This window comes from Musca autumnalis, unplaced genomic scaffold (genome assembly GCF_047663935.1).
Source record: "Musca autumnalis isolate F117 unplaced genomic scaffold, ASM4766393v1 scaffold_3, whole genome shotgun sequence".
Classification (NCBI taxonomy): domain Eukaryota; kingdom Metazoa; phylum Arthropoda; class Insecta; order Diptera; family Muscidae; genus Musca; species Musca autumnalis.
In genome coordinates, this window is record NW_027411866.1 from 225,979,799 (window position 1) to 226,006,268 (window position 26,470).

Sequence of the window (26,470 nt, forward strand, 5' to 3'; positions counted from 1 at the left end):
AGAGTATTTGAATGAAGCGCATCTTCACTGCAATCTAATTAAAAGTTTTTTTACTTTGTTCTCTGTTGCTTTCTTTAAAATTTATGATAATCCATTCACAAGTTTAAGTTTGTAATACAATTATCTGAGTTGTTTTTTCTGTGAGCAAATCGCTTAAATTAAATTACACGCGCATCAATTAAATATTAAATATTAAGAAAAAAATTTTTAAAAAAAGGGAGCGAGGATCCTTATAGTCACTGAAAATATATTCGGAACATTGATGTTTTTTTATAGTGATAGTTGTTGCAATTTCTTTTTATGTCTGGCTTTATCCCATTATTGTTGTCTAAATATTTTTGAAACAACTAATTTATTAGAGGAGAAAATTTGGCATTGTTCGCCAAGGGGTAAGGCGGAGAAAACTATAATTTTGATTCTCGCCGCAGAATCTCATCAGTTCCCTTGTTTGTTGTTTGCGGATATGCACCGTCGAAGTTATTTTTTAACAATTTCTTTAAGCAAATATAAATCGTTGGCTCGAAATATAATAAGTACAAATAAATTAGTAGTTTTAACATATTAAAACAATAACAATGGAATTAACAGCCTGTTTTTGTAAACAAAATGTTTTTGAGCCATTACTCATAACTTCCAAAGGCTACGTTAAGCGTTTGTCATGGAAGCCATACGATGAATGGACAAATACCCAGCAAAAATCCTCATTACAAATCTCCTTTCCCACCCATTATTTTAACAAGGGCATGTCGCGCGAAATATGTGGTTATTTTGTAACCACTGAAATAAGTAGTCAGAATCTACTCAGTATTTACTTATTTCAGTGGTTACAAAATAACCAGATATTTGGCGCGACATGCCCTTGTTAAAATAATGGGTGGGAAAGGAGGTTTGTAATGAGGATTTTTGCTGGGATATGTATCTATCTTTATAAAAACAAATTGCATTTGAAAGAGGACAAATTAGATGACAGCAAAGCCGCTCCACAGCCGATATATCTGATGAGCCTCTACCAAAGGCGAAATATGTCACATATTGGTGGTTGCGTGGATTCGAGTCTTGGGCTTTCCTTTTTCATTTGCAAAAATCATTGGTTATAAAGCTCGAATCCAACGACAAATTAATTAAAATTAATATTAACAAGTTAAAAAGTGTCAGTCGGCTTTGCCGACAGATATATGAATACCCTCAGCCAGTGCGAAGTGAAACTTTCACCTACGGACTGAAAGATGTGTTTAAGGTCTCTTCAGAATTTTGTGGCCCTTTTTGGACATTTGAACTTGCCGACAACTATGGATTAGGAATTAACTGCACTAAGACACAAATGTTAAACCCTTGGGGGGGATGTACCCTTAGGGAGGGTAGAAATTAAACAAAATTTTGACAAAATATTAGTAGATCCAAAGTTTGGACCAAATTGGTTGCCCCATTCAAGTGGCATTGTCCTAGCATTTTAGTGACATTTTTTAAATATTGGGGAGAAGTACCGGAAGTTGTGGACCGGTATTGCCCCATGAAACTATGTTTGGATATAATATGACGAAGACCAAATGTTGGACCAAATCGGTTGAACAGTTCTCCGACAGTCACATATGGTGACATAGGGATTTTTTATAACTTTCGGGCTGTTTTCCTGAGAAATATGGACCTGCCCCCGAAAAAACTTTTACCGTCGTAATGGAGGTAGCGATTGCAAATCGCTTCAACAAAAATCAAAGTGATTCGAGAGCAGGTCATAAAGTGAACTTATCGGAAATTGTGTGTGAGAGATACCAGAAGGAGTAGACAAATATAGTCCATATTCGAACCTGATCTGTATCTGGTAGATATATTAGGATGTGCAAAGTAAGGATTACATCGGTCACTCCCTTCAAGAGTTATCGTGCACACAAATTTTCCGAACATTTTCGAACTTAAGCTAAGTTTGGACAAAATATTACGAAAGCCGAATTTTGGATCGAATCGGTTGATCCGTTCGAGAGTTATCGTGCGCTCCATCCACTACACACGGTGTTATAGGGGCGTCTTGCATCTTTCAGGCTATTTTCTCAGGAAGTATGGACTTGCCCCTGATGAAAATTGTACCGTCGTATGGGGGGCAATGAATACAAGTTGTTGCAACAAAAATCAAAGCGATTCGAGAGCAGGTCCTAATCTGAACTTATCCGAACTTTTGTGTGGAAGGTACCCGAAGGAGTGGACCGATTGAGTCCATTTTGGAACCTCATCTAAGTATAGTAGAAATTTCGCGATGTGCAAAGTATGGTTCAAATCGGTTACTCCCTTCAAGAGTTATCGTGCGCATAAACTTTCCGAACATTTTCGAACTTTTGTGGGGGAGGTACCGGAAGGAGTCAAAGTCAAAATTTGAACCGAATCGGTTCATCCGTTCGAGAGTTATCGTGCGCTCCAGCCAGCAGGACAGACATACAGACAGACGGACGGACTTGGCTAGATCGACTCAAAATTGTCTGAAACACATTTCGTCCAAACATACTTGGGGTCTAAAACCATTATTTCGATGAGGCACATTTTGCCCGTATGAAAGTGCATATACCCTCGTTAGCATAAATGCTGAGGTTATAAAAATGATCTTCGCCCTAGTAGGTAAAATTTTCAAAATGTGTTTTCGTTTGTCAATTAACGAACGAATCAGATTTTTTTGGTTGCAAAAAAGGCTGTAAGTCAGACTATTTTGAAAAAAAAAAAACAAAAAATGAAAATATATTCGTCCCAATTTGCATTTGGCGAGTTTACTTGCGGCAATTTTTCTCGTTCCTTTTTAAACTTGCCTCTTTCGTTTATAATAGGCAATTCTGTTCCGACAAGTTTTATTTTCAAAATAATGAAAATAATGTCAAATACGAAAAATATAAATTGAATTGCCTGAGAATTGCCGGTACGAGCAATTTTTTTCCATTTCCATTCCCCTTACGTGTCTCTTCTACAAACTGGGACTTGCCGCAAGTCAACTCGCCTAATGTAAATTGGGACTTCTTTAAAAAAAATATTTTTTAAAAAATTACGGGGTGTCATATGCATACCCAGCAAAAAAAGCTTACTAAATATTCGATTTTTATAGTACTTCCCAGCAAAAAAAGCCCTCCCAAAATAATGAGTTTTTATAGTACTTTTTGGTTGTCGTAACTACTTACAAAACCCCCTACTAACCAATTTTTTTAACAAGGGCATGTCGCACTGATAACTAGTTATTCTATGACCAATATAACCACAAGAATCTGTTTTCAATTTTAACACACTTCAATATTTTATTTTTTTATTTCGCCCTCTGCCGGATTTGAACACACGAACTTCTGCTTTGTAGCCTAACACACTACACGCTCGGCCACGCGTACTAACATTAAGGGTTGTTTAAGCGCGTTCTTTGTTTAAAAAAAAGTACCAGGCCGACAGTGAGCGTTGAACACACAACCCTCGGATTTGTAGTTGAACACACAAGCTTTGTGCCACCGTGGTCCCTTGAAGTGGAAAAATAAGCTAAAACATGTGTATATTTTTCTATTTTTAGAACAGTTGAGGTAGGAACTTGGTTTTATTTCAAATTTATACCCTCAGCATTTATGCTAACGAGGGCAAAATTTGCCTCTTCGAAAAAATGGTTTTAGACCCCAAGTATGTTTGGACGATATCCGTTTCAGACAATTTGGAGTTGATTTAACCATGTCCGTCTGTCTGTGTGGCTGATGTGGCCGATTCGGTTCAAAATATGGCTTTCGTAATATTTTCTCCAAACTTGGTTTAAGTCGAAGATGGGCTATATCGGTCCACTCCTTCCGGTACCTCCCTCACAAAATTCTTGAATGGAGTAACAGAATTGGTCCATTGCACATCGTGAAATTGTTACTAGTCATAAATGAGGTTCCAATATGCACTCAATCGGTTCACTCCTTCGGGTACCTCCCACACAAAATTTTGGAAAATTTCAGTTTCCAGAAAGGTAAAAAAACCCTATGGCACCGTTTGTAGTGGTTGAAGCGCAAAATAACTAACGTAAAATAACTCTCGACCAGATCCGCCGATTCGGTCCAAAATTTGGCCTTCGTAATATTTTTTTATACCCTCAGCATGCGGGTAAAATGTGCTCATCGAAATAATGGTTTTAGACCCAAGTATGTTTGGACGAAATGTGTTTCAGACAATTTGGAGTCGATTGAGCAATGTCCGTCCGTCTGTCTGTTTGTCTGGCTGGCTGGAGCGAACGATAACTCGCGAACGGATCAACCGATTCTGTCCAAAATTTGGCTTTCGTAATATTTTGTCCAAACTTAGTTTAAGTTCGAAGGTGGGTTATATCGGTCCACTCCTTCCGGTATCTCCCCCACAAAAGTTCGAAAATGTTCGGAAAATTTTTGCGCACGATAACTCTTGAAGGGAGCAACCGATTTGGTCCATACTTTGCCCATCGTGAAATGTGTACCAGATTTAGATGAGGTTCCAATATTGACTCAATCGGTCCACTCCTTTGGGTACCTTCCACACAAAATTTGGGATAAGTTCAGATTAGGACCTGCTCTCGAATTGCTTTGATTTTTGTTTTAGCAACTTGTATTCACTGCGCCCATACGACGGTACAAGTTTCATTAGGGGCAAGTCCATACATACTTCCTGAGAAAATAGCCTGAAAGTTGCAAAAACCCCCTATGACACCGTGCGATGTGATTGGAGCGCAAGATAACTCTCGAACGGATCTGCCGATTCTATTCAAAATGTGGCCTTAGTAATATTTTATCCAAACATAGTTTAAGTTCGAAGATAAGCCACATCGGTCCACTCCTTCAGGTACCTCCCCCACAAAATGTCAAAAATGTTCGGAAAAATTGTTCGTAAGGTAACTTTTGAAGGGAGTTGTCGAATTGGTCCATACTTTACACATCCTAATATATCTACTAGATATAGATCAGGTTCAAATATGGACTATATTTGTCCACTTCATCCAGTACCTCCCAAACAAAATTTCGGATAAGTTCACTTTAAGACCTGCTATCGAATCATTCTGATATTTGTTGAAGCAATTTGCATTCGCTGCCTCAATTACAATGGTAAACGTTTTTTCAGGGGCAAATCCACACTTCTTGAGCAAACAGCCCGAAGGGTGTAGAAACTCCCTATGGCATATGTAGTGTCTGGAGATCCACTTCCATAATGGTCAATGTCGATCCATTCCTTTAAGTATTTCATCCGCAAAACTTTTGCTCTTTAATCCTAATCAACATTTTTGTCGGTTCATACGCCCAAAATTTTTTAAACTCTCTAAATACATACGTTTTTTGGAAAAAAATTGTTTCAATATACACAACTTGAGGGTATATTTCTGTCGGCCGAGCCGACTGATACTTTTTTACTTGTTCAGATAGATCTTCTTATCAGAATCAGTCCTCGCGGTAAAAATCTGTTCAATTGATAAATTAATAAGGCATAAATAACACAAAACTTCTTTAATGGGACTGAAGTTAATGTGTGATATATGAATATATACTTTAAAGAAGAAGAAATACTGAAAATCTTTGAAATATAATCGAAAAATGCCAAATAAGAGCTACTGTGATTACAAATTCTGGGATACACCAAAATGTAAACCTACATGGGTAATATTCATTTGAAAGTTTTTTTATCCCTCCACCATAATATGGAGGGTATAATTAAATTTGTCATTCCGTTTGTAACACATCGAAATATTCATCGGAGACCCTATAAAGTATATATATTCTTGATCAGGGTAAAATTCTAAGTCGATATAACCATGTCCGTCTGTCCGCCCGTCTGTTGAAATCAAGATACAGCTCGCAATTTTTAAGATAGAGCTTTGAAATTTGGTATAGAAGTTTCTATTATTCCTAGGATGTTTGGTATTGCAAATGGGCTACATCGGTCCACGTTTTGATATAGCCCCCATAGAACTGTACCACCCGATTTTCGGTATTTTGAAGGTTTTAGCTTCAATATCACACCTAGATGGCTGAAACTTGGTATTAAGTGTTCGTTGGTGGTATAAAACTTTCCCCCAGAATGTTGTTGGTATGGGTCCACACCTTCAGATATACCCATAGAACGGTACCTCCCGATTTTCGGTATTTTGAAGGTTGTGGTCTCAATAGTACTCCGAAATGGCTGAAATTTGCTATTAAGTCTTCGTTGGGGGTGCGAAACTTTCCCCCAGAAATTTGTCGTTACAGGTCCACGCCTTCATATAGCCCCTATTGAACGGTACCTCCCGATTTTCGGTATTTTGAAGGTTATGGCCACAATAATCCATTAAAATGGCTGAAATTTGGTATTTTGCCTTCGTTAGGGGTATTCAACTTTCCCCCAGAATTTTGTCGGTATAGGTCCACGCTCCATATTGCCCCCTTAGAGCAGTATCTCCCGATTTTCGGTATATTGAAGGTTGTGACCTCAATATTCATCCAAAGTGGCTGAAATTTGGTATTTAGTCTTCGTTCAGGTAACAAAACTTTCGCACAGAAATTTGTTGGTACAGATTCACGCCTTAATACAGCCCCCATAGAACAGTATCACCCGATTTTCGGTATTTTGAAGGTTTTAGCTTCGTTATAACACCGAAATGGCTGAAATTTGGTATTTAGCCTTCGTTGGGAATATCAAATTTTCCCCCAGAATTTTGTTGGTATGGGTCCACGCCTTCATATAGCCCTAAAGAACGGTACCTCCCGATTGCCGGTATTTTGAAGGTTGCGGCCTCAATATTTCTCCGATATTGCTGAAATTTGGTATTTAGTCCTCATATATAGGTCCACGCCTTCATATAGCCCCCATAGAACGCTACCTCCTGATTTTCCTTTTTTGAGGGTTGTGGCCACAACAACAAACATAAATGGCTGAGATTTGGTATTTACTCTACGTTGGAAGTAAAACCCTTTCCGACTGAATTTCGTCGCTATAGGTCCACGTTTCGATATAGCCCCCATAGAACGGTACCTCCCGATTTTCATAATTGTGAAGGATGTGGCGTTAATATCCCACCGAAATGACTGAAATTTGTTTTTTAGTCTTGGGGTTATAAAATGTTCCAGAAATGTATTAACAGTATAGGTCCACGTCTTTCTATATCCCCCATAGAAGCGTATCTCGTGATTTACGGTATTTCTAAGGTTTTAACCACATTATCCTACTTAAGGTTCTAAATTTGGTATTGAGTCTTCTTTGAGTCTAACGACGTTTTGATATAGCCCCCATAGAACGGTACCTCCCGAATTTACGTATTTTGAAGGTTAGCGGTATGGTTTTACCGAAATTGCTGAAATTTGGTCTTTTTCATAAACGTACATATAAAATATTGTTTAGTTGTATTTTATTCCCTTTCCGCTTGCGAAGTAGCGAAGAGTAGTATGTATATATGTATTTATAAATTCACGGTCGTTTTAATTGTTTTTTTCCGAACACTGACCTAACATGAAAAAAGAAATGGCAATGAAAAACATTTTTTTCTCAGTCTATTCAGCTAGCCATGCCTCAAGGCACGTCTAATCACATCAGCATACATACTACATACATCTATCTACATAAGGAAGCCTAACCAATCCTGGTACTTAAGTATGTATGTGACGGCGGCGGTGGTTTGTGCGTCTGCATAGAAACGTGGTATTAACATCAACTATCTACTCTTTGCAAATCACACTAATACACATACATACATACACGTTACTATATTTTATGGCCTTTTTTAATTAACATCAATGAAGAAGGTCAAGTTTGTGTTTATATTCCTTTCTTTTTCATTTTTTTTTTCTTCTTTGCTGGAACGTTTACATAAATAGCTATTTGTGAGACGGTGTGGGATGTGTGAATTTGTGGGAAAAACCGCAAAAATTTGCTATTAATAAATACATATTATTATGTTGTTTCATGATTGTATGGGTGTTGTAAAAATAGGTGGGTCATTTGTAGAACTGGACTAAGTGAATGAATGGTGGCGGCAGTCACTGGAAATAGATTTGTAAACACAAACCGATGAAATGGGTGTTGAATGTGTGATGCGTGCTTTAAGGCTGTTAGGGCCAATCAACACATATGGTCGACAGAGATATCAAGAACAGCAGTTATTGATTCTGTTACAGTTGTGAATTTGTGTAGACGCAAATCATTTCTTTATTCGGTTTTTAATCAACATATAGTGGTCAATACAAAATTAAGAGAATATCAAAAAACATAAATAACACTGTGTGTCATTTTTTGAGTCATGGTTTATTAACTATATTCTGACACCGCAACGTGATAGAAGACCAAAAATAAGAAGACACCTGTCCCGGCAATTTTTCCTATCACTTCAACTTTCGCGGTTATGGGCCCACAAAGGTCTGAGGCATTGATGTCAAAGGGGATCATTTTGGGGGGCCCATATCTTCTAAATCGCTGAGAATTTGAGTTTACTCGTGGAAGCAAGGTTGTAGCTCTCGTCTTAGAGAATAATAATTGTGAACATATAAAATCTGTGCAACCTCATCTTCAAGGTCAAAATCGTCAAGGTCAAATTTCCCTTATAATTTTTTCTCGGTTTTTAGGCTACAGATATCAAACCGATCAAAATTGAAGCAAACTACCACCTACAAAAAAGTACCTTAGATCTCAATAAACAACTTTCTGGAAATACGAACTCTGTTGAAACGGTTCTTAATGGCCAAATTAGCAATACAATTGCAATTTTTATCTTCTTTTATCAGTTTCTGCTCGATAGATACTAAACCGTTGAAAATTCTAGAAAAGAATTAACCACATTAATGTAGCAAAAATATCAGTAAACAACTTTCGGGAACATACGAACTGTCTATGTACGCTCCTTAATGGTGGAAATGGCGAAACACTTTTGAACATATTGGATTTTTGTACTTTTTTTCTGTGATTCTGATCCATAGATACCAAACCGTACAATATTTAATGATACCGTCAACAACAAATGTACCTAAGATTGCAGTGAACAACTTTTTAGAACATATGAAGTTTCTAGGAATGATTGTTTAAGCTGAAATTCACAAACAATTGAATTATTTTTAACGTCCCCTCAGTTCTGGAAATAACAAACTGTTCAAAACTCAAAGAAATTTTAAAGGTTTTTTATTTACGGACCTGAACAGGAAATAATGATTTAAAATGATTGAATTTTGAGCTTGAATGGCCGTTCCTAGAATATTCATATGTTCTAAGAAGTTGTTTACTGAGATCATAGGTACATTTTTGTAGTTGATTGTACTCTTAACTCTTGGGCGGTTCGCTATCTATGGACCAGAATCGGAGAAAAAAGTATAAAAATCCAATATTTTCAAAGGTTTTTCGCTATTTTCGCCAATAAGGAGCGTTCATAGACAGTTCGTATGTCCCAGAAAGTTGTTTACTGATATTTTGCTACATTAGTGTGGTTAATTCTTTTCTTGAACTTTCAACGGTTTAGTATCTATGGAGAAGAAGCCGAGAGAAGAGGACAAAAATCGTAATTGTATTGCTATTTTGGCCATTAAGAACCGTTTCTGCAGAGTTCGTATGTTCTAGAAAGTTGTTTATTGAGACCTAAGGTACATTTTTGCAGATGGTTGTTTGCTTCAATTCTGCTCGGTTTGATATCTGTAGCCTAAAATCCGAAAAAATTATAGGGGAAATTTGACCTTGACGATTTTGACCTTAAAGATTAGGTTGAATGGATTTTATGTGTTCACTATTATTATTCTTTAAGTCAAGAGCTACAACTTTGCTTCAACGAGTAAACTCAAATTCTTAGCGGTGTAGAAGATATGAGCATATGATAAAAAAAGATCCCGTTTGATATCAAGGCCTCAGGTTATTTGGCCCATAACCGCGAAAGTGGAAGTGATAGGGAAAAACGCAGGGACACGCGTCCTCTTATTTTTTGTATTCTATCACTAATAATTTTCGTGTTGCATAGTATAATCATTTAAATTTATCATTGTTACTGAATCAGTGTTCAGGAATTCAGAAACATAGCTGTACTTAATCTATGTGTAATGATAAGTGATATTTTCCTCTGAAAGTATTTCCAATTTAAATTTTAAAATATCCGCCATAAAGTTGTTATAAAAAACAAGTAAGAACGGCGTTAAGTTCGGCCCGGCCAAACTTGTTATACCCTCCACCACGAGTTGTATTGAAGTAAAACTGAACAATTAGTTTCCTTTTCTTTATGAAGAAGACTAAAACCAAATTCCAGCAATTTATGTAAAACAATGTGGATTACTTTCAAAATACCGAAATTCGGGAGGTACCATTCTATGGGCGCTATATGAAGGAGTGGACTATACCGATAAATTTAGAGGGGAAAGTTGAATACTCCCAATGAAGACTAAATACCAAATTTTAGCCACAACCTTCAAAATATCAAAATATCAAGAGGTACTGTTCAATGGAGGCTATATGAAGGCGTCGACCTATACCGACAAATTTCATATGGAAAGTTTTGTTCCCCAAATAAAGACTAAATGCCCAGTTTCAGCTATTTCGGAGAAATATTGAGTCCACAACCTTCAAAATACCGCAAATCGGGAGGTACCGTTCTATTGGGGCGATATGATGGCGTGGACCTATACCGACAAATTTCATATGGAAAGTTTAATACCAGCAACGAAGACTAAATAGCAAATTTCAGCCATTTCGGAGGAATATTGAGGCCACAACCATCAAACTACCGAAAATCGGGAGGTACCGTTTTGTGGGGGCTATATGAAGGCGTGGACATATAACGACAAATTTCATATGGAAAGTTTTATACCCAAAATGAAAACTAAATACAAAATTTCAGCCATTTCGGAGGAATATTGAGGCAACAACCTTCAAAATACCGAAAATCGGGAGGTACCGTTCTAAGGGGGGCTATATGAAGGAGTGGACTATACCGATAAATTTTGAGGGGAAAGTTGAATACCCCCAATGAAGACTAAATACAAAATTTTAGCCATTTCGGTGGAATATTGAAGCCACAACCTTCAAAATATCAAAAATCGTGAGGTACACTTCTATGGGGGCAATATGAAGGCGTGGACCTATACCGACAAATGTCAGTTGGAAATATTTGCACCCCCAAAGAAGACTAATTACAAAATTTCAGTCATTTCTGAGGAATATTGAGACCACAACCCTTAAAATACCGAAAATCGGAAGGTACCGTTCTACAGGGGCTATATGAAGGCGTGGACCTATACCGAAAAATTTCGTATGGAAAGTTTTATACCCCAAATGAAGACTAAATATCAAATTTCAGCCATTTTTGAGGAATATTGAGGCAACAACCTTCAAAATACCGAAAATCGGGAGGTACCGTTCTAAGGGGGTCTATTAGAAAGCGTGGACCTATACCGACATATTTTATTTGGAAAATTGTATACCCCAAATGGAGACTAAATACCAAATTTCAGCTATTTCGGGGGAATATTGAGACCACAACCTTCAAAATACCGAAAATGGGTTGGTACCTTTCTATTGGGGCTATATCAAAACGTGGACCGATATAGCCCATTTTCAATACCAAACATCCTAGGAGTAATAGAAACTTCTACACTAAATTACAAAGCCCTGTCTTAAAAATTGCGAGGTGTGTCTTGATTTCAACAGACGGATGGACGGTCGGACAGACGGACATGCTTATGTCGACTTAGAAGTGTGCCTTGATCAATAATATATATAGCTTATGGGGTCTCCGATGAATATTTCGATGTGTTACAAACGGAATTACAAATTTAATTATACCCTCCATATTATGGTGGAGGGTATAATAAAGAAATCCATAATTAGCACAGAAATGACAATGGGAGTAGGGATACGCTGCAATGAACGCAAACAAACAAAACGATTCGCGTACCAATCACACAAAGTCACAAACTTTTCAGTTTCATTGAATCGTTTCGGTCTCAAAACAAAACAAAACCACCATTTTTCAATGCAAAAAAAGACGAACCCCGTACGATTACTGACATGTTTTTCGGCTATGCATTGCCGAGCTGTTTCATTCACCACCGAAACAAAAAGAATTTTGGCAAACATTTGCTGTGCGAAATGATCAATGTCACACTCAGACGCACACATTTGACTGCTTAACAACCCTGTAAGCGCTAACATCAACATACTTGGAACATCCCAGCAAACCAATCGTACCGACATTTTAACGAAATCGGAACAAAATTCGGACGATACGTCCGATGTCTGATCCGAAATCGTAACGATATCTTAACGAAAGTTGTATGAAGTGGTTGACATAATTTCGGAACGAAATGTCGGAGCGACATCGTATGGTTTTCGATCGGATTTCGTAACGAAATCTGAAGAAAATCGAAATTCGTTCCGAATTCGGTACAAAATCTGAACTATTTCCGCTCCGAAAAATCGTTTAGAAATCAGAACGAAATCTAAAGATGTTGCTTCTGAAATTGTTCAGACGTGTCGGACATCCGACATTTGGTTTGCTGGGATATTACGGTTGATGTTTTCAAGTACCACACGAATCATTCATTCATTGAATCAATCGTTCATGTGTTTTAAACTTATTTGTTTTCTCTCTGTTGTTGAGGAATTGAGAACTTTTCGCTGTTTGTTTTGTTCGCACTCACGAATGTAAACAAAACGAAACAAAATAGTGAGTTCGGTCAATGTGGGTTATGTTTCGTTTTGTATTGTTCCTATGGAAACGAAGCCATTGGAAACATTCCATAAAGTAAAATTACGTACGCTGATACTCAGTGAAATGAAATAATACATCCGTGATGTATGTACCGTCGATTACGAGGTTTTAGCACACCAAATAGTGAACTACGGCTAATAGTCGACCACGATTAATAGTCGACTACGAATAATAATAGACTACGATTAATGGTCGACTGCAAATATTAGTTGACTCCATCTTTCGAAAGCCTATTAAGAATACACGATTATCCGGTTTTCGCACAGTCAATAGTCGACTACGACTTTTAGAAATTTTACGGCTAATAATCGATTAACCGAAATTGATTTTACGTATCCATAGATGAGAGACTTCTTTCATATCAAAGAGCACAGACACTTTCTATCTTTGCGCAATGATAAGTGACTTTCTTCAACACTACATGTAAATAAGTCAAATATGGCTGAAACACATAGGGAATTCAGGCCAAAATTCTAATTGCCTTGTTGAAGACTTGAACTAAAGTCTTCTTTTGTGGAAAAAGTTCATCTTGTCAACCGCAGTACATTAACGATTAAGGTATATACTTAAAACTCATTTTAAAAAAATATTCTTAAAAAATTCCTGATTTCACTCTTAAGAACGATGTCGTATATTACATTTAGTTTTTCTTCTCACTAAAATAAAAATGACAAAATAATACCAAGTCAACAAGGAAAACATATCCAAAACCCTTTAAATTCAATACACAATACAATAAACAACGAAGAAATATAACCATATACCGACACTACTATGTGATAAAAGTCCAAAGAGACCAGTGTCTCCTAGTTTGGGTGCCATTTTTGCAAGGGAGTGATAATTTTCCACATCTAACATCTTGCTTGCAAATGAAAATTACAAAGGGTTTCGAAACATTTATTGGATTAACAGCGGATAGAGAGATGGGAGACCCACCTTTACGGATTAATTCAACACTTCACTTCTCGGCAACTCAATGGATTAAAATTCCTGTTCGGAGAACTCTCAGACATTTTATAGGTAACGTCACCGGAATGTTGTGGATATCTCATGTGTCTCCTTTTACACATTTAACTTACCGAATACTTTAAGTTAAACACTATCTCTGCCTTGTAATTTATTTCACCGACTAAACCTTGTTTTTATTTGTATTCTCCTTTTATAGCTTCCCAACTTTGTTTTAAACGAATTGTTGGTTTTATGAAAGATGGAGATGGAATGATCGGTACTATCGGTACAATTTGTGTACCCTCTACCATACAATGGAGGATATAATTAAATTTGTCTTTTCGTTTGTAACACATCGAAATATTCTTGATCAGCATGAAATTCTAAGTCGATATAACCATGTCTGGGGGCCACCGTGGTGCAATGGTTAGCGCGTCCGCCTTGCACTCAGAAGGTCTGCGGTTCGAATCCCAGGCCAAGCAACATCAAATTTTTCAACGGTGGCAAAATCCCCCCTCAGTAATGCCGGCGACATTTCCTGAGTATTTAAGCCATGAAAAACTTCTCTACAAGTGGTGTCGTAAGACACGCCGTTCGGACTCGGCAATAAAAAGTAGGTCCCATATCATTGAGCCAATATGAATCGGCGTGCACTCATTGATATGAGAGAAGTCTCCCTTGTCCCTTCAGGGATGTTATGGGAACATATGTATGTGTATGTGCCTGTGCGTCGGCTCGTTTGTTAAGCTCAAGATACAGCTCGCAATTTTCAAGACAAAGCTTTATAATTTGGTATAGAAATGTCTATTACTCCTTGTTGTTTAGTATTGAAAATTAACTATATCGGACTGATGTTCATCAGCAGAACATATAAGTATATTTTCAATTTTTTTTTGACTAAAGGTTCAGGGATATCGCGCCTTGAAAAAGTCAAAATCTGTTAAAATTATGTGCAAAGAAATACGCATAACTTCTTTAATATTGTCCCAAATATTTTTTATTTATTTATCAGCTATCTAATATAAAAAATTGCACAGTGGCCTTGGATCGATTTAATATTTAAAATCAATTTTTCAAAGCGCCTTTCAAAGGAACCTTTAGTCAAACAAATCTGAAATTATACTAAAATGTTTTGCTAATGAGCAGCGTCACCACAGCAAAAATAAAGGAAATAAAAAAACTCATTTTGAAAAAGTGCCCGATTTCACTCAGAAATCCCCATGTATTCTTCATAGGGTATCCGACGAATATTTTGAAGTATTACGAACGAAAAGAAAATTATAATTAAATTCTCCAGGGTGGATGGTATAAAAAACAGAATTGCAATGCTATCTAAATAGAAATCGTCACCAATCTTCGGATTATTACATTTTTATACCCTCAGCCTTTAGGCTAACGAGGATATATACAATTTGATACGATGAAAATATGCCTCATCGAAATAATAATCTTAGACCCTATGTATGTTTAGACGAAATCCGTTTCAGACAGTTTGTAATCGATTTAGCAATGTTGGTCCGTCTGTCTGGCTGGCTGGAACGCACATAGGTCGTGGTATTTTATTTGGGTACTTGCCATGCGGCCTAACCCACAGTTCTCTCAACACCGGGTGAATACGATGCGTCTACCAACGCCTCCGCACAAAAAGTACGAGTACCAATTCGCTCACACGCGTTTGGACGTGATCGCCTTCTTGATTAGAAGCGGAGCCTATCAAAACTCCTACCTTTTTTTGGGTCAGGCACCCGGTTGAAGTGCAACTGCATACTCGAGCCGAAGCTCTCCCCGCGATTTGAGTCTTAACCACAGCCACCGCGATGCTCCCACAAGGGGGTCAACATCAACTGCCAGGCCAGATCCAAAGATCTGTGGCATCTGGCACTCGCGGTACCAGAATAAAGCCTACGGTCAGGCTTCGTGGCCAATTGCCACTACCAATTGGACTCCTACCAGCCACGGACGGGTGACCTCCTCCAATTCAGCCAGCGGAAAAACAAAGAACACAGGACCACAAACAATTAATATGCTGTCCTCACGAACTGCACAAAGGGCCAACGGATAACACAAAACAAACAATGAACTAAGCCACCTTCACGGATGACTGGCACGACATCCACATAAGGATATGACGCCGCACCGACACCAACTCCTCCAACTATCCTCCAACACCAACACGTCCAACTGTAGAGATGACTATTTAGGAGAATTACCTCCACTAAGACTAGTACTTCTCCTAACAAACACTTGATGTGCAAAGCTACTTAAACAACTAAAGGATCGACTGTCTTCAAGTGCTCTACTGAAATCCCACCCCGCCCCTTCATACGTGATATTCATATTGACTAAATCTCTAATGTCATCATAGTACCGGCATTCCGTCAGTATATGCCGCCAGTCTTCAGTCGTCCCACACCCAAACAAATCTGTCCCGGACAGGCCTCTTGCATGCAAAAATGCATTTAGGGAGCCATGTCCCTTCAATAAGAATCCCAGACTTATGCTAAAGCCGAAGTCTGGGCGGTCCAGTACGGAACGTAGAGTCACAAATAAATTCGTACGTCACCCTCCCTTTGTCGCTGTCCGTCCACCTAGTCCGCCAACTATCAGCAGCACTCTCCCGAAGGATTTCACTGCGCCGCCAAAAACCCCATCCACAAATCAGAAGACCGAGCCAATCACCCTCAGATATTTGCAAGCCACGCTTCAGCTTATATAGAACAGTCCTTCCTCTCGCCTCCAGGTCAAAGGGCAGGGCGCCAAATAGCACCTGCATTACGTCCGTAGACACAGTGCGACACACTAACAGACATGGTAACATGACCACACGTTGACACGACGGGTGCACCATATTCAGAGGCAACAAAAAGTCCGCCATATATGGTGCGCATGGAACGCCTGCTCAAACCCCAGTCGTTCCGCAAGACCCTTCTGACCATACCAGCAACAGCAGTCAACTGATCCTTCAAACGATCAAATTGGGGCAGGAAGTTCATCCTTTCGACCATGGATATTTCAAGGTATCTGACTTGCTTGACGTATCTTATGCCGTGGTCACCAAATTGAACGTGGGGAGGTCGACTGTACGTACAGATCTTGAAAGTGGTCGCTAACTCCCGCAACAGAGAAGCCATCATGAGGTTCAAATAAATGGACCACAGATAAACCCCTGAGGGAAGTCTCGCTCCTCATCTGTCCAGACCGTCTCATTGGCTCCCACGACACAAGCCCTTCGTCCACTGAAATAACTCGGCCAGAGAACAAACTCGCGACACAATAAGACTCGAACGAATGAACTGATTTGGTCCAAAATTTTGGCCTTCGTAATCACGGTGTTCCTTAACCAAATTTAAATGGAAGGTGCTTACACCTGGGAAGTTTTTGCACATTCTGAAACTACAATGCTCATAGATGAGAAATATCAAGAAACAAAAAAAAAAATCGCCGGAGGCATTTTCAAATAAATCGCGATTTAAGTTCACATTTTTAGGGGTTCTTTAGGTTTTCACGATTTTGCTTTTAAACCGCGAGTCCTATGTAAATGGGCATAAGGAAAATGTTGTAGCTGTGAAAATTCTCCACAAGATTGACCTTTATAATATTTTCGTAGGTTTTACCGTTTTAGAGATAAAGAAGTTCAAATTGTACTGTACACTGACTGTATCGCCTCCTTATAAAACAATGTCATTACTGCAATTTCTCAAATTAAACTTATACATCTTAAAAATGGTACAACCTAGGAAAAAATAAATCATCCAATGTTGTAGAGAATTTTCACAGCTTCAACAATTTCGTTAGTCCCATTTTGATATGACTTGCGGTTTCCAAGCAAAATCTTGAAGACTTAAGATAAAAACATAAAAATTTGAACTGAACCTCTATATCTCAAAAATGGTAAAACCTACGAAAAATGTAAAGGTCAGTCTTGTAGAAAATGTTCACAGCTACAACATTTTCTTTAGACTCATTTCGATACGACTTGCGGTTTCCAAGCAAAATCTTGAAAACCTAAAAAACCCTAAAATTGTGAATTTTGATCGCGATTTATTTAAAAATCCCTCCGGCGATTTTTTCTGCTTTTTTATTTTTCTTATCTATGAACATTGCTGTTTCAGAATCTGTGAAATCTTCTCATGTGTAAGCGGTTTTCATTAAAAGTTAGTTAAGGCACACTGAGCATGATATTGTTTTATAAGGAGGCGATACAGTCAGCGCATTGTCTCAATTTGAACTTCTTTATCTCAAAAACGGTAAAACCTACGAAAATATCATAAAGGTCAATCTTGTGGAGAATTTTTACAGCTACAACATTTCCTTCAGACCCATTTACATAGGTCTCGCGGTTTCCAAGCAAAATCGAGAAAACCTAAAGAACCCCTAAAAATGTGAACTTAAATCGCGATTTATTTGTAAATCCCTCTGGCAATTTTTTTTTGTTTCTTGATATTTCTCATCAATGAGCATTGTAGTTTCAGAATCTGCAAAAACTTCCCAGGTATAAGCACCTTCCAGTTAAAATAAGTTAAGGCACACCGTGTAATATTTTGTCTAAACTTAGTTTATGTTCAAAGATGAGCCATATGGGTGCACTCCTTCAGGTACCTCCCCCACAAAAGTCCGATAGTGTTCGGAAAAATTGTGGCACGATAACTCTTGAATGGAGTGACCAATTGGTCCATTGCACATCGTGAAATTTTTACTAGTCATAAAGAAAACACCTTAGGACCTGCTCTCGAATCGCTTTGATTTTTTGCAGCACTTGTAGTTGCTGGCCCCACTACGACGGTATATTTTTTTTCAGGGGCAAGTCCATTCTTCCTGAGAAAATAGCCGGAAAAGTGGCTGGAGTGCAAGATAATTCTCAAACGGATCAGCCGATTCGATTTAAAATTTGGCCATCGTTAAGAGCTTTTGTAATCACCAGTTCTTCAGTCCTATAATTAGTTCAGATTATTATCTGGTTGCACCCTCTATTATATGAAAAAATAAAAAAAAAAACACTGAAATCAAAACTTCAAAATATCTGCATCGACTTTAGGGGGATAAAATAATATATCGAACAATTTTTATGGTTCATATTCATATTATTGCTTAAAATACTTTTACAGTTCGCGACTTATTGAACCTCAACTTAAACGATAGTAAAACTTTTTTTAAATATTACCATATACCCTTGTCCGTATGAAAATGTATACCTCTAGATATATATTCCTTATTCCTGAAAAAGGTGTAATAACGTCTGGTACTTTTTAGTACACTTGTTTTGTTTTCCATCCCTGACAATTGTTCTCTGCTTGCACCATGTCACCTCAAATATTTTTAGAACATAGCTTTTATTTTATGTACTCGTACATATGTACGTGATGTTCCTCTTTAGGGCTTGGCTTTGACATTGCAACAAAAGGCTTATGATTTTTGGCAAACAATACTTTGTTGTGTCGTCGATTGTTGGTGCGTGAAAACGTTGTTTGTTTTATTTAAGTTATGGCTAACCAGAACTCTTGTCTTGCTTGATTTTAGTTTATTGACCTATAAAGCAGAGATTAAGTCATCGGCTGCAAAAACAGGTGGAGCACGCCAGGCATGTAAGGAATTTTACAAAACCTGATTAGATTATTAATTCATGATTTTATTTAGTATTTTTTTTTGCTAATATGAGGGCTGAGGAGCCATAGTGGTGCATTAAGTACTGCCTTGAAACATCACGTTAAACAACTACATAGCAAAATTATGTCGACATTTTATATGTACATATTTCGGCTTTGAAAGAATTATGTATCATAATAAGCTCCCATATAATTAAGAAATAAGGTTTATATGTATATACAGACGGACGGACGGACATACATAGCCAGATCGACATTTTGCTTGGTATCTACGACCATGTGGTGAATCTTCGACCATTATTTCGATGTGTTACAAACTTCTTAGCCAGTGGGTTTGTTAAATCCGGTTATATATAGACGTGATATAAAATTTTAAATAGAACCAAAAGTTATAGCGGTTTTTATTCTCATATAAAAAAATATTTTAAAATTTCTCATTTGTTGTATTGATAAAATGTATGAATATATCAGTAACAGCATTTGATATTCATCCGTAGATCCACCGTATTTTCTAAAATTTGCTTTTATTTTCGCGGAAAATCAAAAAAAAAAAAAAAAAAAAAAAAAATTAAAAAAGTGTGTGAGCAAATCTAAATTATCCGTATACTTACTTACCTACATACTTACCATTACAGAACATAAGAAAATATCTCCAATTCTCTCGATTTGTTGCTTCGGTTTCTGGAATTCCGCGCCTTTTCATCTCATCATCCACTTGTTTGCGCCATCTATTCCTTGTCGTGCCAATTCTGCGAACACCGCCAAGTGGCCCGTATTTATACGCCTTTTTAGCGGGTTCATCTTCGCTCATTCTTATGATATGCCCTAGCCAACGCAATCGTTGCATCTCGATACGTTTAACTATATTGATGTCGTTGTATAGCTGATACAGCTCGTGGTTCATGCGACGTCGATATTCACCGTAGATCTTACGAAGAATTTTTCTCTCAAACACACCAAGCACTGCCATGTCTGCTTGCGCAAGTACCCAGGCTTCGGAACCATACATCAGCACGGGTAATATCAGTGTTTTTATACCCTACAACACTATGTGGGGAGGGTATTATAAGTTGGTTTTGGCCAAAAAGTTTGTAACGCATCGAAATAATGGTCATAGACCCATACTTATATATACCAAAATTAATGTCTCGACGAGCTGAGTCGATCTTGCTATGTGTATCCGTCCGTCCGTCTCTCTGTCCATCTAAACCTTGTAATCAAGCTACAGGTCGCAATTTTGATCGGATCGTCACGAAATTTTGGATGTTGATGGGGGTCCCGGAGGGGAAGAAGCCTATTGATTTTGGTGATGGTCGGATAATATTTAGGGGTCGGAATGGGCAAAAAACTTATGTGGATAAAATGGTCGGATATTATTCAGGGGTCGGAATGTGAAAAAAAAATATTTGGAAAAAAGACCAACGTTTTATTTCAAAGTTAATATCTCCCTTCTGTAGGAGGTATATCGAAAGCCTAACCTGCCAAGGAAAGTAGAAAATATCACCTTTACAACGATGTGAAGTAGGTTGTCAAAGGTGATCAGACAACAGAGATATCTCAATAGTCGGTAATGCATCCCTTTTTCCATTTTTGTGCAATCACACTACGAAATTTTGATCGGATCCTTACGAAATTTTGGGGGTTGATGGGGGTCTAACAGAGAAAGAAGCCTATTGATGGTTGGCATACATCCCACTTTTCCATTTTTTATTTGGGTTGCACTTAAATGCGTTTCAAAAAAATTGATCTGTGTTAATGAATACATTCAGAGCAAAGACGCTAAGCTATCCCAATTTTAATATTTTGAATTTTATTAGTCAAAAGCTTATGAACAGGGGTAGTGGTGTAGGGTATCACATAGTCGGCCCCGACCCGACTATAGCCTTGGCTGACTTGTTTAGAGCATTATTTTTGTTTGACGAGATGTGGCTTTGTTTTTAAACTGCTTGCTTAAACCAAAATAGCATCTGTTGACCAATACAATTTTTCTTTTTTTCACCGTTTGTTGTGTTTCCAGAGGTGCCGAGGAAGACGAAGTTTTTTACTACCTCAACATTATAGGAACCAACTTCAACAGTTGGTCCGAGCCCAATGGACGCATTGCTCGTCGACACCATCAACTTGGTCTTCTCACCGTTTACCGCCAGACCCACTTTAGCAGATTCTCCTTCAACCTTCATAAAGGTATCGGTTACTTATTTTACTGATCGTATAAGCTAGTAACATGTGGCTATTGGTGTAGATTGTGCCACTTCTTTTGACGTTTGCCTCTCGCATAACCTTTTCCAGCAGGATGTTGCAGATCACACGAAAGGCTGTCTCCTTGCCTGAAACCTCTTTTGGTACAAAACTCTTCGGAGAGGTTCTTTCCTATGTTAACCGAGGATCTCGTTTCAGTTAAAGTCATTTTACAAAGCCGAATGAGCTTTGGGGGGATACCAAATTCAGACATGGCTTGGAATACCTTTGAACGTAGCGGGCTGTCGACGGCTGCTTTATAATCGACAGAAAGGTGGTAGGTGTCGATCTGCATCTAATGGGTCTTCTCCAGGATTTGCCGCAGGGTAAATATCTGGTCAAAGGTGGACTTGCCAGGTCTAAAGCCGCATTGGTATGGTCCAATTACATATTTCGTTGACCATGGGCTTTAGTCGTTCGCACAATATCCCTGACGCGATCTTGTAGGCAATCGGGGGTAGACGTATGCCCCTATAGTTAGAGCATACAGTCTTATCTCCTTTCTTGTTTACGGGACACAGGATGCTCAGGTTTCAATCGTCCAATGCATTTACCTTATCAGCGTGTCGCCTTTAGTTTTAAACAGCTCGGCTGGTAGGCCATCAGCTCCTGCTGCCTTATTATTCTTCAGCCGGTTTATTACTGTATTTACCTCATCTGGGTGGTATACATTAAATACCATCTTCTGGGATTGGATCTGTGGTATCTTCGTCGACTTCGCTACTATTGGATACCAACAGTTTGGAAAAATGCTCTTTCCATATCCTTAGCACACTATCTGTATCAGTTACCAGATTACCTTGCTGGTTTCTACAGGAGGATGTGCCAGTTCCAAAACCATCAGTTCGATGTTTCACTCTTTGGTAGAATTTTCGGACTTCATTCTGTCTCCTGTACATCTGGATTTGTTCACACTTCCGCTTTTCCATCTCTCTCTTTTTCCTGCGGAAAAGACGTTTCTCCTCTCTACTTTTCTCCCGATACCTCTCTCGTGCGCTACGCGTTGCTACGGATTGTAAAGTAGCCCTATATGCCCCATTTTTCTCTTCGGTAGCAGCACGACACTCTTGATCATACCATAGGTTCCCTGGTGGAGGTCTCTGGTATCCAAGTACTGATTTTGCGGCTGTTTGCATGGAGTGGGCAATGTTTTGCCATTGTCCTGATATGTTATCGGGACGAGGAGTGCTTTGATTAAGCAGTTGGGCCAGTTGAGTGGAATATGCTGTGGCTATATGTTGTGATTGCAGCTTACCGATGTTCAACTTCCGTGTTGTGCCTGTTCGCACTTTGTTTGCTACGTTTAATCCGAGTCTATGTTTGGACCTCGGAACGATCGTACATCCAACATGCTTGATGCATGTCTTCCATCACAACGTGATCAATTTGATTTCTTGTTCTTTGATCTGGCGACAGCCAGGTGCCCTTATGAATATCGAGATGCTTAAATCTTGAAGCTGCAAAGTCTATCAGCCTCATACCATTGTCAGATGTTTCACTGTGGAGACTGAATTTCCAGACTGTTGGGCCAAAGATATTCTCCTTTCCAATTTTGGCATTAAAATCGCCTAGAATAATATTAATGTCATGGGCAGGACAACGGTCATATGTTGCTTCTAAGCGCTCATAAAATATATCTTTGGTCAATTCGTTCTTGTCTTCAGTGGGAGCATGAGCGCAAATAAAGCTGATGTTGAAGAATTTTCCTTTAATTCGACTTGTAGCAAGTTTTTCATTCACTGGTGTGACGCTGTGTTTTAACCTCCGACCACTTACAAATCCGCAACCAAACTCATGCTTTGTGTCGTGGCAGCTATAATACAATATGTCACTTTTAGGTGTTGTTGTGACGTATTTTCCAATCCATTGTATTTCATATATGGCAGTTATATCGGCCTTGTACATTTCAAGTACATCTGCAGAGCGTAAACTGCACATTCTCTATAAAGAATGCGAACATTCCAGGTGCAGATTCGCAGATCATGGCCCTTAAAACGTTTGCGGGGGTCGTCAACTTTAGACCACAGAATCGGTTGTATTTTTGCATTTTGAGTTTCAAGAGGCTAAGAAATATATATACCATAAAATGTTTACATAGGTCTACGTTTTGGTATAGCCCCCATATAACGCCCCATATATAGTACGCGTCACTTTAAGATATTTAGAATGTATTAGTCCCATTTGACCACAGAATCGGTTGTTAGTTTGTATTTTGTCTTTCCACAGGCTAAGAAATATTTCTACCATAAAATATTTATATACGTCAAGGTTTTGATATAGACCCCATAGGACGATATCTCCCGATTTTCGGTATTTTGAAGGTTTTAGCCTCATTATCGCAGCGAAATGGCTGAAATTTGGTATTTAGTCTTCGTTGGATGTATAAAACTTTCCTCCCTAAAAGACGGTACCTCCCGATTTTCGGTATTTTGAAGGTTGTGGCCTCAATATTCCACCGAAATGGCTGAAATTTGGTGGTTAGTCTTCATTTGGGTTATAAAATATTCCATATGAAATTTGTCGGTATAGATCACACACCCTCATATAGTCCCCATAGGACGATATCTCCTAATTTTCGGTATTTTTGAAGGTTTTAGCTATACTATACTACCAAAATGCCTAAAATTTAATATTTCGTCCTCTTTTGGGATGATAAAATTTCTCCCAGAAATTTATCTGTATCGGTCCACGCATTAATGTACACCCATGAACGGTAATTTGAAGGGTTTAGCCTCATTATAACACCGAAATGGCTAAAATTTGGTACGTAGTCTTCGTTGTGGGTATAAAACTTTCCACCTGAAATTAGTCGGTATAGGTCAACGTCTTTTTCGTTCCCCACCAAAATAGCTGATATTTGGTATTAAGTTTTTGATAGAGATATGAAACATTCCAGCCGAAATATGCCGGTATAGGTCGACGTCCTCAAATACCCATAGGACCGTACCTTCCGGATTACGGTATTTTGATATGACTGAAATTTAGTATTTAAATTGCAATGGGTGTATAAAATATTGCAGAAGAGAATTATCAGTATAAGCCCTTTTCTTCAAATAACCCCATAGAAGTGTACTTTCCGATTTTCGGTATTATAATATTTAATCTCCGTTGGTGGTATAAATCTTCCCACCTGAAAGATCCCTCCCCCCAATTTTCGGTATTTTGAAAGTTTTAGCCACAATATTCAATGGGAATAACTGAAATTTGGTATTAAGTCTTCGCTGGAGTTACGAAACTTTATTCCAGAAATTTATCGGTACAAGTTAACGTTTAATACAGCCTCCATAGAACGGCGATCCCGATGTTGTTAACTATCCAAATCCAGAATATTCCGGTTTAGGTCTAGTCGGTTTTGCCCAATTTTATGTATTTCGCCCAATTTGGAAAATTGTAAATATTGGTCCATGTTTTGGAAAGAACAAAAATGTAGCCCCATATTAACTGTTTTGAAGGGAGTATTATCAGTTGAGATGTATGTACTACTCCTGCAATAAAAGGAAGAGATTGCTACTTTCATAAACGAAATAAAACTAATTGTTTCTATTCACTTCAATACAGTTCGTGGTGAAGGGTATAAAATGTTCGGCCCGGCCGAACTTAAAGCTTTTCTTACTTGTTCTACATTGATGCCAATGGTCGACATTATGGAATCCCTCCTAAAACACTTGATTTTAAAGAATTCCAGTCATACTATATAGAATATGTTAATAGTTCGCGAATTTTGAAAGAGTGAATCTCGGATTCATCGATTGTAAAACATTTATGGTTTTACCATATACAGACGGACGAAAGGACAGAGGGACGGACGGACATACATAGCCAGATCGACTCAGCACGTAGAGTCATTTCGTTTGGAATATATAACGGTGAATCTACGGCAATTATTTCGATGTGTTATAATCTCTTTAGCCAAACCCAACTTCTAATAATACCCTCGTTACATAGTGGTGTAGGATACAAACATTAGAATCGGACTGAAGTAAATTATATTATGGTAGTTGTAATTCCAGAACTTATTATCAACCATAGTTCATTTTATGAAATACGCAAATTTAAACATAATCTCCGTAACAATTTACAAAAATCTTCAGTGTTTATACACGGAGGAGAAAAAAGGGTCTCTCTAACATATTTTGCAGCAACATATATATGTCCTAACATAAAAATATATGTTATAACATAGAATATGCTTGGATCCAAACATATGTTTTATTAGGGAGTGTTGCAAATATATAATATGTTTGGATCCAAACATATTTTATGTTTGGTGAATTTTTTTTCTGCGTGTATAGTATGAAGTTATCTCTTTTTTTCAAACAACTCATTTGGCATTCAATTTAAAGTGAAAATTTAAATCGACAAATCATAAATATGTACATACATATATGTGTATCTTTTACACACTTGTTTGCTTTCACAATTACCCCCCAAAAAAATATTAGCAACAGAATATTGTCAGTTATATATATGTGTGATACTTAGTTTACTCTAGCTGCAATTGCAACATCTAGATACATCTGCTTAAATGTGTGCGTAATCATATGAATAAATATGACAAGTAAATATGCTTTGATAGGGGATATACAAGCGCAAAAGAGCAGCGAGGGGAATGGAAATAACTTTCCCAACTATTGCTGCTGAAATGACATTCAAGATGCAACTCACGAAATGCTCACACAACATTAACATGTTTCTTCAAGAAATATGCTCTTCAGATGCAAACTCAACTCAAGCTGAAACGAAAATCGAATACAGAGTGGGTTGGTAAACTATTGCGTATCATAATTTCTATGTATGACATTGAATATCATGATTTCGAGAAGGATATAAAAATATACTTATATAAAGAAAATATTCCATTCTATCTATATCTATGCATATGGATGAAATTAGTTTTTCAATGTTAAACGAAGTAATAGTATGGAGGATAATCGAAGAGAAAGATAGAAAGAGAGGTGGGAAAATTGTTATAAGGAATAACAATTTCTTAAAACTAATTGGCAATTAACTTTTATGCTCGTATCACAAC

The 26,470-nt window shown here is 37.9% G+C and overlaps 1 protein-coding gene across 1 annotated transcript in view; it reads left to right on the forward strand.

Moving 5' to 3' along the window:
- Positions 1 to 26,470, forward strand: part of LOC141399041 (uncharacterized) — a 460,530-nt gene that overhangs the window by 44,143 nt on the left and 389,917 nt on the right. The window lies entirely within an intron of this gene.